Raw genomic sequence first — 14,677 nt, 5'->3', positions numbered from 1 at the left:
ATGCACTGTGAACTGTAGAAGGTGCAGCATTGTCAAGGTATTTTAATAATTCTAGTAATATGTAAAAAAAAATGTGAATGCAATATTCATGTAAGATATGGCAGATATAAAAGTGTGAGATATGCAAATTAAATATAAAATATCTCATGCTTTTGGCTTACAGTACAGTGTTTAAAGGGACATTAAACTTCTGGTTACAACATCAGTAACATGGTTACTAGTCACCATGCTTGTGTTTTTCCTCCTGTACCTGAAGCTTTCTTTAAAGATGTTATCATAATTTAGTCCATTACAGAAACCAATGGAAAAGCTCTGCATCTTTAGACTGGGTGCCGCCATCTTGTAGCACGAGTATTGTTGCATCCTGTGATAGAAGCAGTGTGCTTTCACATATTAGTGGTGCTACAGCTTTTTGACAGCTGTACCTTGCATTTTGGGTTAGCTTACACAACAGCAGTTTAATGTCCCTTTAAATGGACATTATACACTAGATTTTTCTTTGCCTAAATATTTTGTAGATGACCCATTTATATAGCCTATACAGTTTTTGTTTAAACTAAATGTATAGTATTGCTTATTTTTAAATAACATTGCACTGATTTTCAGACTCCTAACCAAGCCCCAATGTTTTAGGAGAATACTGATGTATACCTACTTCAGCTTACTCCTGTTTGTGTAAAGAGTCTTTTCATATGCAGGGAAGGGGGTAGTTTCTGCTTTTTTGCTATACAACCACTTTCTGTATGTGTTCCAGCTAACCTTTTTAACAGCGCTAAACTGGGGGCTTCTAAGTAAGTTTTTAAATGGTTTTATACTAGATTTTTAGCTCAGTATCTGTGCATATTATTCTTTATAGTAGTGTCTATTATATGCAGTTAAATTAAAGTTGGTGTATACTGTCCATTTAACCACAGCAATCCCCTTATGTGGTAGGTGCAGCAAAATCAAAACTACTTCTAGACAGCTCATTAGCTCTTATCAGCAGAGGATAGGTTTGATTTGTTGCTAAGTGATACAATAAACAATATTAATTTAACCCCTTAATGACCGGACCATTTTTCAGTTTTCTTACCCTTAATGACAATGGCTATTTTTACATTTCTGCAGTGTTTGTGTTTAGCTGTAATTTTCCTCTTACTCATTTACTGTACCCACACATATTATATACCGTTTTTCTCGCCATTAAATGGACTTTCTAAAGATACCATTTTTTTCATCACATCTTATAATTTAATATAAAAAATATATAAAATATGAGGAAAAAATGGAAAAAAACACACTTTTTCTAACTTTGACCTCCAAAATCTGTTACACATCTACAACCACCAAAAAACACCCATGCTAAATAGTTTCTAAATTTTGTCCTGAGTTTAGAAATACCCAATGGTTACATGTTGTTTGCTTTTTTTGCAAGTTATAGGGCAATAAGTACAAGTAGAACTTTGCTATTTCCAAACCACTTTTTTTCAAAATTAGCGCTAGTTACATTGGAACACTGATATCTGTCCGGAATCCCTGAATATCCCTTGACATGTATATATTTTTTTTTAGAAGACAACCCAAAGTATTGATTTATGCCCATTTTGGTATATTTCATGCCACCATTTCACTGCCAAATGCGAGCAAATAAAAAAAATTGTTCACTTTTTCACAAATGTTGTCACAAACTTTAGGTTTCTCACTGAAATTATTTACAAACAGTTTGTGCAATTATGGCACAAATGGTTGTAAATGCTTCTCTGGGATCCCCTTTGTTCAGAAATAGCAGACATATATGGCTTTGGCATTGCTTTTTGGTAATTAGAAGGCCGCTAAATGCAGCTGCGCACCACACGTGTATTATGCCCAGCAGTGAAGGGGTTAATTAGGGAGCTTGTAGGGAGCTTGTAGTGTTAATTTTAGCTTTAGTGTAGTGTAGTAGACAACCCAAAGTATTGATCTAGGCCCATTTTGGTATATTTCATGCCACCATTTCACCGCCAAATGCGAGCAAATAAAAAAAAAAGTGACATTTTTCACAATTTTAGGTTTCTCACTTAAATTATTTACAAACAGCTTGTGCAATTATGGCACAAATGGTTGTAAATGCTTCTCTGGGATCTCCTTTGTTCATAAATAGCAGACATATATGGCTTTGGCATTGCTTTTTGGCAATTAGGAGGCCGCTAAATGCTGCTGCGCACCACACTTGTATTAAGCCCAGCAGTGAAGGGGTTAATTAGGTAGCTTATAGAGAGCTTGCAGGGTTAATTTTAGCTTTAGTGTAGAGATTAGCCTCCCACCTGACACATCCCACCCCCTGATCCCTCCCAGACAGCTCTCTTCTCTCCCCCACCCCACAATTGTCCCCGCCATCTTAAGTACTGGCAGAAAGTCTGCCAGTACTAAAATAAAAGGTGTTTTTTTTTTGTTTTGTTGTTTTTTTTAATTATTCAGCTGTGATGGACCCCTGCCTTAACCCCCAACCTCCCTGATCCCCCCCAAACACCTCTCTAACCCTCCCCACCTACCTAATTGCCACCATCTTGGGTACTGGCAGCTGTCTGCCAGTACCCAGTTTTCCCCAAAAAGTAAAGTGTTTTTGCATGTTTTATTTTTATTTTTTCTGTAGTGTAGCTGCCCCAACACCCCACCCCACCCCCCACCAGATCCAGATCCTGATCCTTTATTTAAAAAATTCTGCCCCCCTCCCTCTTACCAAAATTCATTGGTGGCAGTGCCAGTGATTGCTGCGCGCGCGCACACACACGCACGCGCGCGCGTGCACGCAGCCCCCCGCACGCTCCCGGCATCCGGCGTGCACAATGCACTTAAAGGAACCGGATGCCGGGTAGCGATGGGCCGCCCACCCTCCTCCCTGTAAGCTCCCACCCACCAACGAACGGCCGCATGGCTACCGGTGCAGAGAGGGCCACAGAGTGGCTCTCTCTGCATCGGATGCTTTCTAAAGGGTATTGCAGGATGCCTCAATATCAAGGCATCACTGCAATACCCTGAGAGCTGCTGGAAGCGATTGCGATCGCTTCCAGCACTCTCTAAGACAACTGACGTACCAGGTACGTCCATTGTCACTAACTGCAAGTTTTTGCAGGACGTACCTGGTACGTCAGTTGTCATTAAGGGGTTAAGTTATGGTGGAAATAAAAGCTTAAAATTAAAATTCTCCATTTCATAAAAGTAAGAGCCATATAATTATTTTATAGACAATTAGCATATCTAGGCAAGTAGCCCTGCTTGCTTTTCCCCGGAAGTTTTCTGTATACATTGTTACCAATACACCAGAGAACTCTCGGTAATACATGCAATTTAGATAAACAATACCTCATTCTTTTTGCTTCCAGTATTGTGTTATACCACAGCTATTCCTTTATGGGGTAGGTGCAGCAAAATCAAAACCACTTCTGGACAGCTTGAGTGCAACACATTACTCACCACTTGTGATATTAGCAATCATAGTGCATCCTGCACTATCCATTTAAAGTATAGGGTGTGCTAAGAAAATTCCAGTCAAGTTAACATTCTCTGGTAAACATTGGGATCGATTTATCAACCCGTCAATGCATCTTTTTCCGCAAAAGCCTTCAGGCTCGCCCGAAACAGGAGTTAAGAAGCAGCAGTTTTAAGATAGCTGCTCCTTAACTCGTCCGCCACCTCTGAGGTTGCGGACATCAATCAGCCCGATCGGATACGATCGAGTTGATTGACACCCCCTGCTAGCGGCCGATTGACCGCGAATGTGCAGTGGGCGTCATTGCACAAGCATTTCACTAGAAATGCTTGTGCAATGATAAATGCCGACAGCGTATGCTGTCAGCATTTATCGATGTTCGCTCGCACATTGTTAAATCGGCCCTGATGTGTTAACCAAACAGCTGTAGGCAATAGTGTAATAATAAAATGTTCTGATGTATTTGAGTATTTTTAATTTTTTGCCTTTTAGGTTACTTTAAGTGTAATCCTATCCATTTAATGTCCAGTAACTTGGCAGTTTTAGAAGAAAATTAGTGTTTCATAGTATGTTGCTTAGCAGCAATATAATTTTTAAACCATGCTTTAAAACGGTCCATATGTGGTAATATTACTTTTAAAGGTCATTATGTCCATTTATGCCTAGAAGACTTAGCCAAAAACTTGAGTACATTAATGTCAGCATTCTGAGAACGTAATTATTACATTATATTATAAGGCACATGTACTTGATTGGTATACAATGTCATCAAATTGGAATTTCATTGAATTTCCTCTTCTGCTATTCTTTTTTATTGTAGAATATTTTATTATATATTTAGTTTATTGACTAAATTCTCTTTAGACATTAGTTAATGTTGGGGACAATTTCATTGCATTCCATAGATGTTTCATTGTATGCGACTATCCTGAATAGTTTTGATATTTTCCTTTTTCTTATGGTTTCTTTTTCTGTTTTCTGTTATAATTAATTGATGATGTCTCAGTCTCAACAGTATGTATATCCAACACACACGTGTGAATATCTAATTATTGTTGCTCTGTTATAAAACAAAAAATAATAAAAAATATTACTCTCAGAAAAGGCACATGTACTCCGTTGTATACAAGTAAAACAGGGAAGTGTTTGAGTGAGGGGGCACAGCTGTACCGAGGGGCTTTAGTATCAGCAAATTTTAAATATTCCTAGGGTTCAATTAGATATTTGTATCTATTATGTATCAGTTTGCTAAATTCTCTACCACATGAACTATTGAACTTCTGAATAGTATTTGTTAAATTGAATGTTACATTTGAAATTTTGAATGTGCATATTCGATCCCATTCGAAAACAAAAGTAACATTCGAAAACCGGAAATAATATTGTAATTATAATGGGTTTTCCTTCTTATCAACATTCGATTGTCCAAAACGAATATCCACAGGACTATTTGTAAACTTTGCATAAATAACTAGCCATAGAACAAGCTATTATGCTATTGTTCGTTCCCAGGTTGAGAGCTTCTCTCTTTTTATTTATGCAAATTATGACTCTTAGGGAAGTCTCCCTAAGCGTGATGCAGAAATCCAGATGTGGACCCGTTGCTCAGTGTGCCTAGAGGGATATGGCTGCACCTCACTGACGAGGACCACACTAGGACGAAACGTACATCTGGGTTTTTGCCGTTTCTCTCGTTCAGAGAGGGATTGCCTGGTATTTCAGGGCTGGACTGTACTGTTAAGTCAGGATCAGACTGATATGCTACAGGAAAGTTCTTCTCTGTGAAAGGCACATGTTGAGCAAAAGGAGGCTGCTTCTTGGGTGGTCACTAGCCACAGAACAAACTATTATGCTATTGTTCGTTCCCAGGTTGAGAGCTTCTCTCTTTTTATTTATTTGTAAATTTTGCCTTGAAATAACTTAAGATAAAAGTCTATTTATGGCACACAGTAGAAATGGTAATACAACTACACTGCAAATGCTAAATATAAAGAGAAATTCAAACTTATAATTACAAAATACAAAGTTTTTTTCCTTATTATGAAAGGAATTCACCCCGCCTCTCAACAAGGAAATTCCATGGACTAAAAGTTCTCTGTAAAGTTTGTATACTTTAAACATTCCCCCTGCAGAACTGTTTTATCTCTGAAACTAAAAGGTGGCGAAATTGTGGCAAAATACTCAAAACACTTATTACCCTTGTGACAGATACCCCCGGCTAACCCGACTGGGTAGCTCCGCCAAACGGGTCCTGCTTCCTCCCTGCCGACTGCAGCTATGTAGCTGGCAAGTGACCACAGCCTGTAGCCACCCCTGATGCCCGACAGCACCAGTACTCAGGGTCCCACCCTGTGGCCGACTCCAGCTACCCCGACTGAGTAGCTCTGGCAGGGGGTCCTTCCTTTGCCTGGAACAGGCTGCTATGTAGCCCAGGAAAGTGATTTCTATGTAGCCAAGAAAAGTGATTTTAGCTGGAGCTCACCCAAATAACTAGACAGACTAGCCTTTAGGTGAACAAGAACTTATTTTATTGAGAACACACACTCCTTTTATACACACATCTCATCTTGATAACACAATCCCACAATTTTCCCGCCATTCCCGCCCCTCCAGACAGCCTGGCACCTCCATAGGAGCCACAGTCTCACATAATCCCAATACTTAGGGGTGGCGGTTTCGGGTGATCCCGGTGGAGCGGCGGCACTCCCTAGGGGCTACCAATCCCCAAAAGAGTGGAGCTCTGGGGCAAAGGGCTGCTGGAGCGACCAGGGGTAAAGTTAGCGGGTGTCCTGGTGCCCTGTGGCTGACTGGGAGTTCCAGGAGCCCGGCCAGCCTGAGAGGAGTTAGGCGGGTGTCCGTTGTGAGGCAGACGACCGGGAGTTCCAGAAGCCTGGCCAGCCTAGGAGGGTTTTCCTTGTCATACACCAAACAAAAGCTTCCAGAGGCTGTGGTTGCTCTGAGGAGCCCAAAACTACTGAGAAACAGCTGGGGTGAAGTCTATAGGGGGGGCGGCAAGGGTTCAGCCCCTGCAGCCCAGTATCCATGACAACTCCCTCCCTCCAGTTCGGCAGACCCGGCTAGACCTTTAACGGGTCAGCCTGGGACTGTCCGACGGTGGCCCTCCACTTCTCGGTTGCTGAGAGAGGTTATCCCATCTCTCTTGAGCTTGGGGAACCCTGGGGGGTTCCTGCTGGCATTTATACCAGCAGGGATAGTCACATAATGCAAAGTACCAAACAAGTTTGCTAAGGCCGGCTCCCAAACAATTGCTGTTCCACAAGTTCCAGTGTCCTTAAGTTCCATGGCCAAACTCTCTCCCTCTGTGACACTCTGTTGAGTACCGGCTGACCCACCCACAAACAAAGCCAGTACCGTTTCCCGGCTGTATACCCACCCCAGACTGTAGGTTGAGGTTGCTCCTTGGTGGGGCAGGCAAGACTCGGGTGCCCAAACTGGTGGCACCAAATGCAGGGGCGGGTATCCAACAAAGCCATTGCCAGTTTCCCGGCTGTTGGTGGAAGTTGCTCCTTGGTGGGGCAGGCAAAACTCGGGTGCCCAAACTTGTGGCACCAACTGCATGAGCGGGTACCCCCCTGGCCTGCCCCCTGTGAGATATACTCCAGAACAAGAAAAGGATATAGACCCTGCCAAGCTACTGAGGGGAGAGACCGTCTGTCTCTTCTGCCGAGAAAGGGATCTACTGCTGGGGAGGGAGTTCTGCTACCTCCGCTCCATGGGAAACTGTGTTGCCGCTGGGGAGAGAGACCGACTTTCTCCTCTCCCAAAAAGGGGTTCTGTTTACAGGGGAGGGAGGACGACTACCTCCGCTCCCAGGGGATGGCTCTGCCGCTGGGGAGAGAGACCGATTGTCTCAGCTCCTGGCTCTGCCGCTGGGGAGAGAGACTGAGTGTCTCCTCTCCTGGGAAGGGGTTCTGTTTATGGGGAGGGAGGAAGACTACCTCCGCTCCCAGGGGATGGCTCTGCCGCTGGGGAGAGAGACCGACTGTCTCCTCTCCCAGGAAGGGGTTCTGTTTACGGGGAGGGAGGACGACTACCTCCGCTCCCAGTTCCTGGCTCTGCCGCTGGGGAGGGAGACCGACTGTCTCCTCTCCCAGGAAGGGGTTCTGCTGCTGGGGAGAGTTATTGACATCCATGTCTCCCTGCAAGGGGTTCTCTGTAAGGGGAGGGAGGATGACTTCCTCCTCTCCCTGGTTTCCTGGAGCTGTTACAGGTGCTGGGCAGAGGCCGGCGGCTCTCTGCCCTGTGGCCAGTGCTTCTGCTGGGGTGGCTCCCTTGTCCAAGTCTATAAGCTCGGGGCCAGGCTGCTGATCTGTATCTAGCAGCTCGTCATCTCTTATGCTCTGTTGCCACTCATCTGAGGCCAACCTCCATGATTCCCAGAGTGCTGCACCACAGCTCCGTGCAGACTCTGTGGCATGCTGCAGAACTCGGTCTAGCAGCCTCTTGTATGCCTTTTCCAGTTCCCATTCTTGGACAATATGTGATACCATATCGGATACCAGCCAGGGTACCCCCGAGAGATCCAACATCTGCTCTCGGGAGAGGTAAATGTTCATTGCTCTCAGTTTCACCCCGCTCCCAAATTCTGGGTCTTCTGTCAACTTTTCCAATAGTAACCCAGGGCTGCCAAAGCCAAAGCCCTCTGGGGGGGAACAATCCTACAGCCATGGCCGTGCTTGCATAGCGAGCCATCGGAGGTCCCGGTAGCCATCCTCCACCCACACATCTCTGCCCGGACCAGTCGATCTAGATCCGATAGCCATTCCTCTATGGGCTGCTCTCCTAGGAAAAGCACTCGCAAGTCCCACCGGACCCAGTACCTCTCATCATCTGTGGGGAGGACCTTTCCATCACAATCCTTTTCTTGTTGAAGCCTCTCCCTCCATAGTTGCCGGCGGACAATGCTCCTGCAGCTCAGCTGGTCCAGTGCAGAACCAGGATCATCCAGCTGGGTCAGTGCCTCCTTTACTCTCCTTAGGTACTCGGCTTCCATAGTTACCAGCTACAGTGACCCTTCTCTGTCAGCAGGAATCGCAATGCATGTGGAATAGTGAGCGAAACAATAGTTACGAGTGATATTATAGACATACAATGGTGAAATGGTGAAATATTGCGATAACAAATGCATACAGAAATCAAATACCCGGGTACTATAGTATATACGAATAGTCCTTAAACATAGTTCAAGTGATACAGATTTTTCTCCGGGTGTCCACTCCTCGCGGATATGCGGCAGCTAAAACTCCTTCCAAGGCTGATGGCACCAGCGGCAAACTACAGATGAAAGGGAGACAAAAGGAGGCGCCACAATAGTGTGAAATCGTAGGTAAAGGGACCCCCACACACAATACAGGATCACTTACTGGATATAAAGCACTTGAGAAGTGCCACAGGTGCAGGCTGAACTATTTAAAGCTGTCCAGCGAGCTTTTCCTTCCGGTCGAACAGCCAAAGGGTTAACTTCAGATTGCCCCACACAAAATGTGTGGGGCAATCTGAAGTTAACCCTTTGGCTGTTCGACCGGAAGGAAAAGGTGGAAGAAGCAGATCCCACTGCTGCCACCAATGTGACGGATAACCCCGGCTACCCCGACTGGGTAGCTCCGCCAAACGGGTCCTGCTTCTTCCCTGCCGACTGCAGCTATGTACCTGGCAAGTGACCACAGCCTGTAGCCACCCCTGATGCCCGACAGCACCAGTACTCAGGGTCCCACCCTGTGGCAGACTCCAGCTACCCTGACTGAGTAGCTCTGCCAGAGGGTCCTTCCTTTGCCTGGGACAGGCTGCTATGTAGCCCAGGAAAGTGATTTTAGCTGGAGCTCACCCAAATAACTAGACAGACTAGCCTTCAAGTGAACAAGAACTGATTTTATTGAGAACACACACTCCTTTTATACACACTTCTCATCTTGATAACACAAAGGACAATCCCACAATTTCCCCGCCATTCCCGCCCCTCCAGACAGCCCGGCACCTCCATAGGAGCCACAGTCTCACATAATCCCAATACTTAGGGGTGGCGGTTTCGGGTGATCCTGGTGGAGCGGTCCCCAGATGCTACAGTCCAAAAATCAACATGATTCGTTACTGGGGACCGGAGTTACAGTCTGTTGAAGTTATGGGGTTAGGGGTGTCCAAAACCCCCAGTACCCAAAGGAGCTCCCCTCTGATATTTGCCACAGCTCTTGTCCTCCCTAGGGGCTACCAATCCCCAAAAGAGCAGAGCTCTGGGGCAAAGGGCTGCTGGAGCGACCAGGGGTAAAGTTAGTGGGTGTCCTGGTGTCCTGTGGCTGACCGGGAGTTCCAGGAGCCCGGCCAGCCTGAGAGGAGTTAGGCGGGTGTCCGTTGTGAGGCGGATGACCGGGAGTTCCAGAAGCCTGGCCAGCCTAGGAGGGTTTTCCTGGTCATACACCAAACAAAAGCTTCCAGAGACTGTAGTTGCTCTGAGGAGCCCAAAACTACTGAGAAACAGCTGGAGTGAAGTCTATAGGGGGGGGGGGGGGGGGGGGCAAGGGTTCAGCCCCTGCAGCCCAGTATCCGTGACAACCCTAATAAAAAACACATGCCTATGAAAATGAAGGCACATGTAGGTAACTGTACACTGCAAACAGGGAAATCTTATTTCTGTTAGGCGCAGTTTAATTTTTAAAGTGTGCCCCCTCCTCCCTGCTAACATTGTTCTCTTCAGTAAAGTTTCCCTTATTTTCAAACTCTATTACTTTCTAGGGAGGCATCTTGCAACGATTTTTTTTTAGATAGAATTGAGTGCAGCTCCTGCAAAGCCTCAGTGAGGGGTTTCACGTTCCATCCGGTTGAGTTGACACATTAGTGTATGGGATATATTTATTAAAGACCGGACAGACAGGGTGTACATCTTCACCCATGTACGTCCAGCATCGCCTCCTGCTCATGCTCGCAAGTGAGCAGGGGTTTTCAATGTCCCTGGTCAGAAAAGTCAGAGGGGATTGAAAATCACCACATAACAGGTGGCGTAGTGAGTTAAGAAGCAGCAGCTTCTTAACTCTTGGCTGTAGAGTTAAGAAGCCGCTTAAAAACATCTCTAATATTAGACATTTCTTTACACAAGACACAACTAAAATTTTAATCCACTCTCTCATTCTTTCCCGCCTCGACTACTGCAACTCCGTCCTCTCTGGTCTCCCCATCTGCCGCCTAGCTCCTTTACAATCCATAATGAATGCCTCTGCCAGGCTGATCTTCCTTACACGTCACTCTTTATTTTCTGCAAGTCCCTGGCAATACTTTCACTGACTTCCTCTTGCCTCCAGGATTAAACACAAGATTCTCACTCTGACATACAAAGCCCTCAACTGCACTGCTCCCCCTATATCTCAGACCTTGTCTCAAGATACTCTCCCTCCCGTCCCCTTTGCTCTGCTCATGACCTCCTCCTCTCCTCCTCTCTTGTTACCTCATCACACTCCCGTTTATAGGACTTCTCCAGACTGGCTCCCATCTTTTTGAACTCTTTGCCTCGCTCCACAAGACTCTCCCCTAGTTTTAAAAGCTTTAAGCGCTCCCTAAACACTTTACTGTTCAGGGATACATACAACCGACACTAAACTTTCCTAATACCAGTTCCTCTCCTCCATTGCTATCCCCTTGAACCCCTTAGCATGTAAGCATAGGAGCCCAACTGTTAGCAGATAACCTTCATAAGAGCTGACTACAACAGTGCGACTCTCAGCAGGTCCCTCTACCCATTTGATCCCTATAAATGTTACCTTATGTAAATCGCCTATGTTTATAGCTTTGCGGAATCTGTTGGCGCTCTACAAATAACTGATAATAATAATAATAAGTAGGCTAGCTCATACAAACCTGCAGCGGAAGGAGCTCCGTAGATTATATCGAGCATAATAAATAGACCCCTATGTATTAGTGAGACAATTTTATATTACAACGCCAGTTTTACTTGTAAGTGTAGTTCTATTCCTTTCACAGGATCAGATCACATTTGGCCTTTACTCACATTAAAAAGTGCTGCTTTGCCATATTTTAACCATAAAACAATATCTTAATGTCACAGCAAACCGCTCAGTTAAAGTAAATGGAAAGAATCAATATTAGGGCAGGAAGGTTGCCAGTAGAATAAAGCATAATTTAAGCCTTTTAAGAACAATAAAATCTATGAGGCAAATGAAAAACTAATGTGCAGTTTTGAAAAATGCTGGCATCTCATGCAGAGAGAAGATTAGAAATATTTTTCCTTTTTTTTTTAATACATTTTTTCCACTGTGTCGGAATTTGGGGGATTCTTTCACAATTAAGGAAAATAGATATATATTTTTTCAGCAGTTGTTTTAAATGGATTATAACATAATTTCAACAAAAATGGCTTTGATGTATTAAATGTTTGGCATCATCACAACAACCAGAGCTTGGACGAAAGAAAAGGAACACAGTTGACGTTATAACTAAATTGCCCACAAATCCTACATGTGCTAAGTAAGAAGAAAAAAATGTACAAGGAGTGCATGAAAATCCTCTTATATTCCTTTTCAATTCCCTGTAGGCTTTGCAACACAGAATAGGTATAATCCGCTTCTTCCCTGTTTTATTATTTGTATAATTGTGGTTGTACATCAATCAATAAAAAATACTCTTGACCCTAGACTTGTACATTATTATCCATGTATTGATAGGGCTAGAGAATACTCAGCCCTACAAATCTAAGGAGAATTTAGATTGCAATTTAGTTTTCATTTTTTTTTTAACTGTTTGTAGGTTTATAGTTTATTTGTGAGAAAAAAAAGCTGTCTTAGAACACTGACTTGACTTTTTTCCTTTCTTCTCTGTTTGAATTTTTGTATTATATTCTAGCATTAAATGAACATGCAACTTAAATTTCTATCATACATATGAAAGAACATTTAGGGCTAGATTATAAGTGGAGCGCTAAATTATCACACTCCTGCAAATAGGCAAATTTGCCCATTTGCAAGCGTGTGATAAATAACCAGCCATTGCAAGTGGTTGGTTATCGCTACTGCGGGTTCGTGGTAGCAATTAGCGATCCGAAAATTAACCAGAGATCAGAAAAAAAAATGCACTAGGCAGTTTTGGGGCTTTGAAGTTGATGGGAGTGGGGTGAACTTTTGTTCAATGGCGCAATCGTGCTCGCTGTGATTAGACATTGTGCCCGTTATGCATAAAAAAAAATAAAAAAAAAGATGGAATCAGATGGGCCCCTAATTATTCAGATAGACCATACTGTTTTTTTAAAAAAAATCTAAATACTTATTTTATCTAATTTTCTTCATTCTGTTGGTATGCTTTGCTGAAATGTATACCTAGGTAGGCTCAGGAGCTGGGAGCTAGCTGATGAATAGTGGATGGACATAAATGCCTCTGTTGTTATTGGCTTACCAATGTGTTCAGCTAGCTCCCAGTAATGCATTGCTGCTCCTTCAAGAAAGGATACCAAGAGAATGTAGCGAAATTGATAAAAGAAGTAAATTGGAAAGTTGTTTACAAATGTATGCCTTATCTGAATCATGAAAGATTTTTTTTGAATTTCATGTCCCTTTACGTGTTGCATTTAAATACAATTCAAAATAAAACTGTAAAATGTAGCACCTTAAGTAAATCATTATTATTAATAGTAAAGCACAGAACGTCATGGGGAACTTCACTCCACCATCTGCTTGGCACTCAAGCTATAGCTGACATTAATGTTACTGCATGTCTGTATAAAGGTCTATTATCTGAAGATTTAGTGCATCTGCGCTATTTAACATGCAGATGTTAGTGTGTCTAGACTATTGCTGACTTTTTACGTGTAATAAGAGCACAAGGATAGAAGCGCTATTAACTGTGCTGAAGCAATGGTAATCGACACACACATATTACTAAATTTGTGCTCCGCTTGTAATCTAGGTAAAAAATGTAAAGTAAAAAAACAAAAACGTTGCAATATATTTCATTATTTATTTACTAATTTTGCCTTTAATTTTTATTTAACTTAATCCCCCCCCCTTGCTCTCAGAGAGACTAGAGTACATTCACAGGATCCAGAAACTGACCCTGCAACATTCTATGCAATGATTGCTTGGTGAGCGTATTTGCCCTAACTGCCGACAGCAAAAGGACATATGGTAAACATGTCCAAAGAGCTTTTCAAAGGGTATGTCCCTCAAATTCAAAACAATGCACACTTTGCTAACAAACTGACAATTTTAAATTCTTTTAAAATGTTTATTTTGTATGTAGATTTTTTGTAATGTATATATATATATATAGCTGTATATATATATATATATATATATATATATATGCATATATACTATGCATGTCAGTGATGTCCCAGGTAATAAACATCCATGCTGTCTTAGACAATTTTTTAAAGTGGGTTATTCAGATACCAGATGGAAAAGATTTGAAAAAAAGGTTCTTTGCAGAGCACAAATCCAAAGTTTAACAATCTTTATTATTGGCACATAATCCAAAATTCAGTTAAAAGCATACATCTTGCAAGAGGAAAAAGTAATGGTCTGACACGTTTCAGCTTATTCCTTCATCAGCGACCTTATTCATTCAGTATTTAAAAGCCTTTAAATAGCATGATCCCTCTGCTGACTGGTCAATCACACACCTTGGGCGAGATTACATATATACGGCGCAAGCTTCAGCGTAACTGCTGAAACTAGTGCCGCCCGTAATTTCACCTCGCACATCGGGGTATTACATAAACCCCGCCGGCAGTTCATAAAGTGTCGTAAGTCGGATAAAATAGCAATGTCCAGAAATGTGCGTAAATACAAATTTCTGGAGTCGCCAGTCACTTACGGCACTTTAGAAACTGCTGGCACCTAAGAAAAAAAAAAGTCAAATCTCCTGTAAAAGTCTAACCCGCCTCCCAAAAATAAATCCGACAAGTAAAAACATAAATTATGCTTACCTGATAATTTCATTTCCATCTGTATGGGAAGAGTCCACAGCTGCATTCCTTACTTGTGGGAAATACTGAACCTGGCCACCAGGAGGAGGCAAAGACACCCCAGCCAAAGGTTTAAATACCTCCCCCACTTCCTCATAACCCCAGTCATTCTGCAGAGGGAACAGTGAACAGTAGGAGAAATATCAGGGTGAAAAAGGTGCCAGAAGAAAAAAATTCAAATTTAGGGCCGCCCATCGGAGAACACGGCGGGAGCTATGGACTCTTCCCATACAGATGAAAATTGAATT

This window comes from Bombina bombina, chromosome 5 (assembly GCF_027579735.1).
Source record: "Bombina bombina isolate aBomBom1 chromosome 5, aBomBom1.pri, whole genome shotgun sequence".
In the NCBI taxonomy this organism is placed as follows: Eukaryota; Metazoa; Chordata; class Amphibia; order Anura; family Bombinatoridae; genus Bombina; species Bombina bombina.
This window is presented reverse-complemented; position numbering follows the sequence as displayed.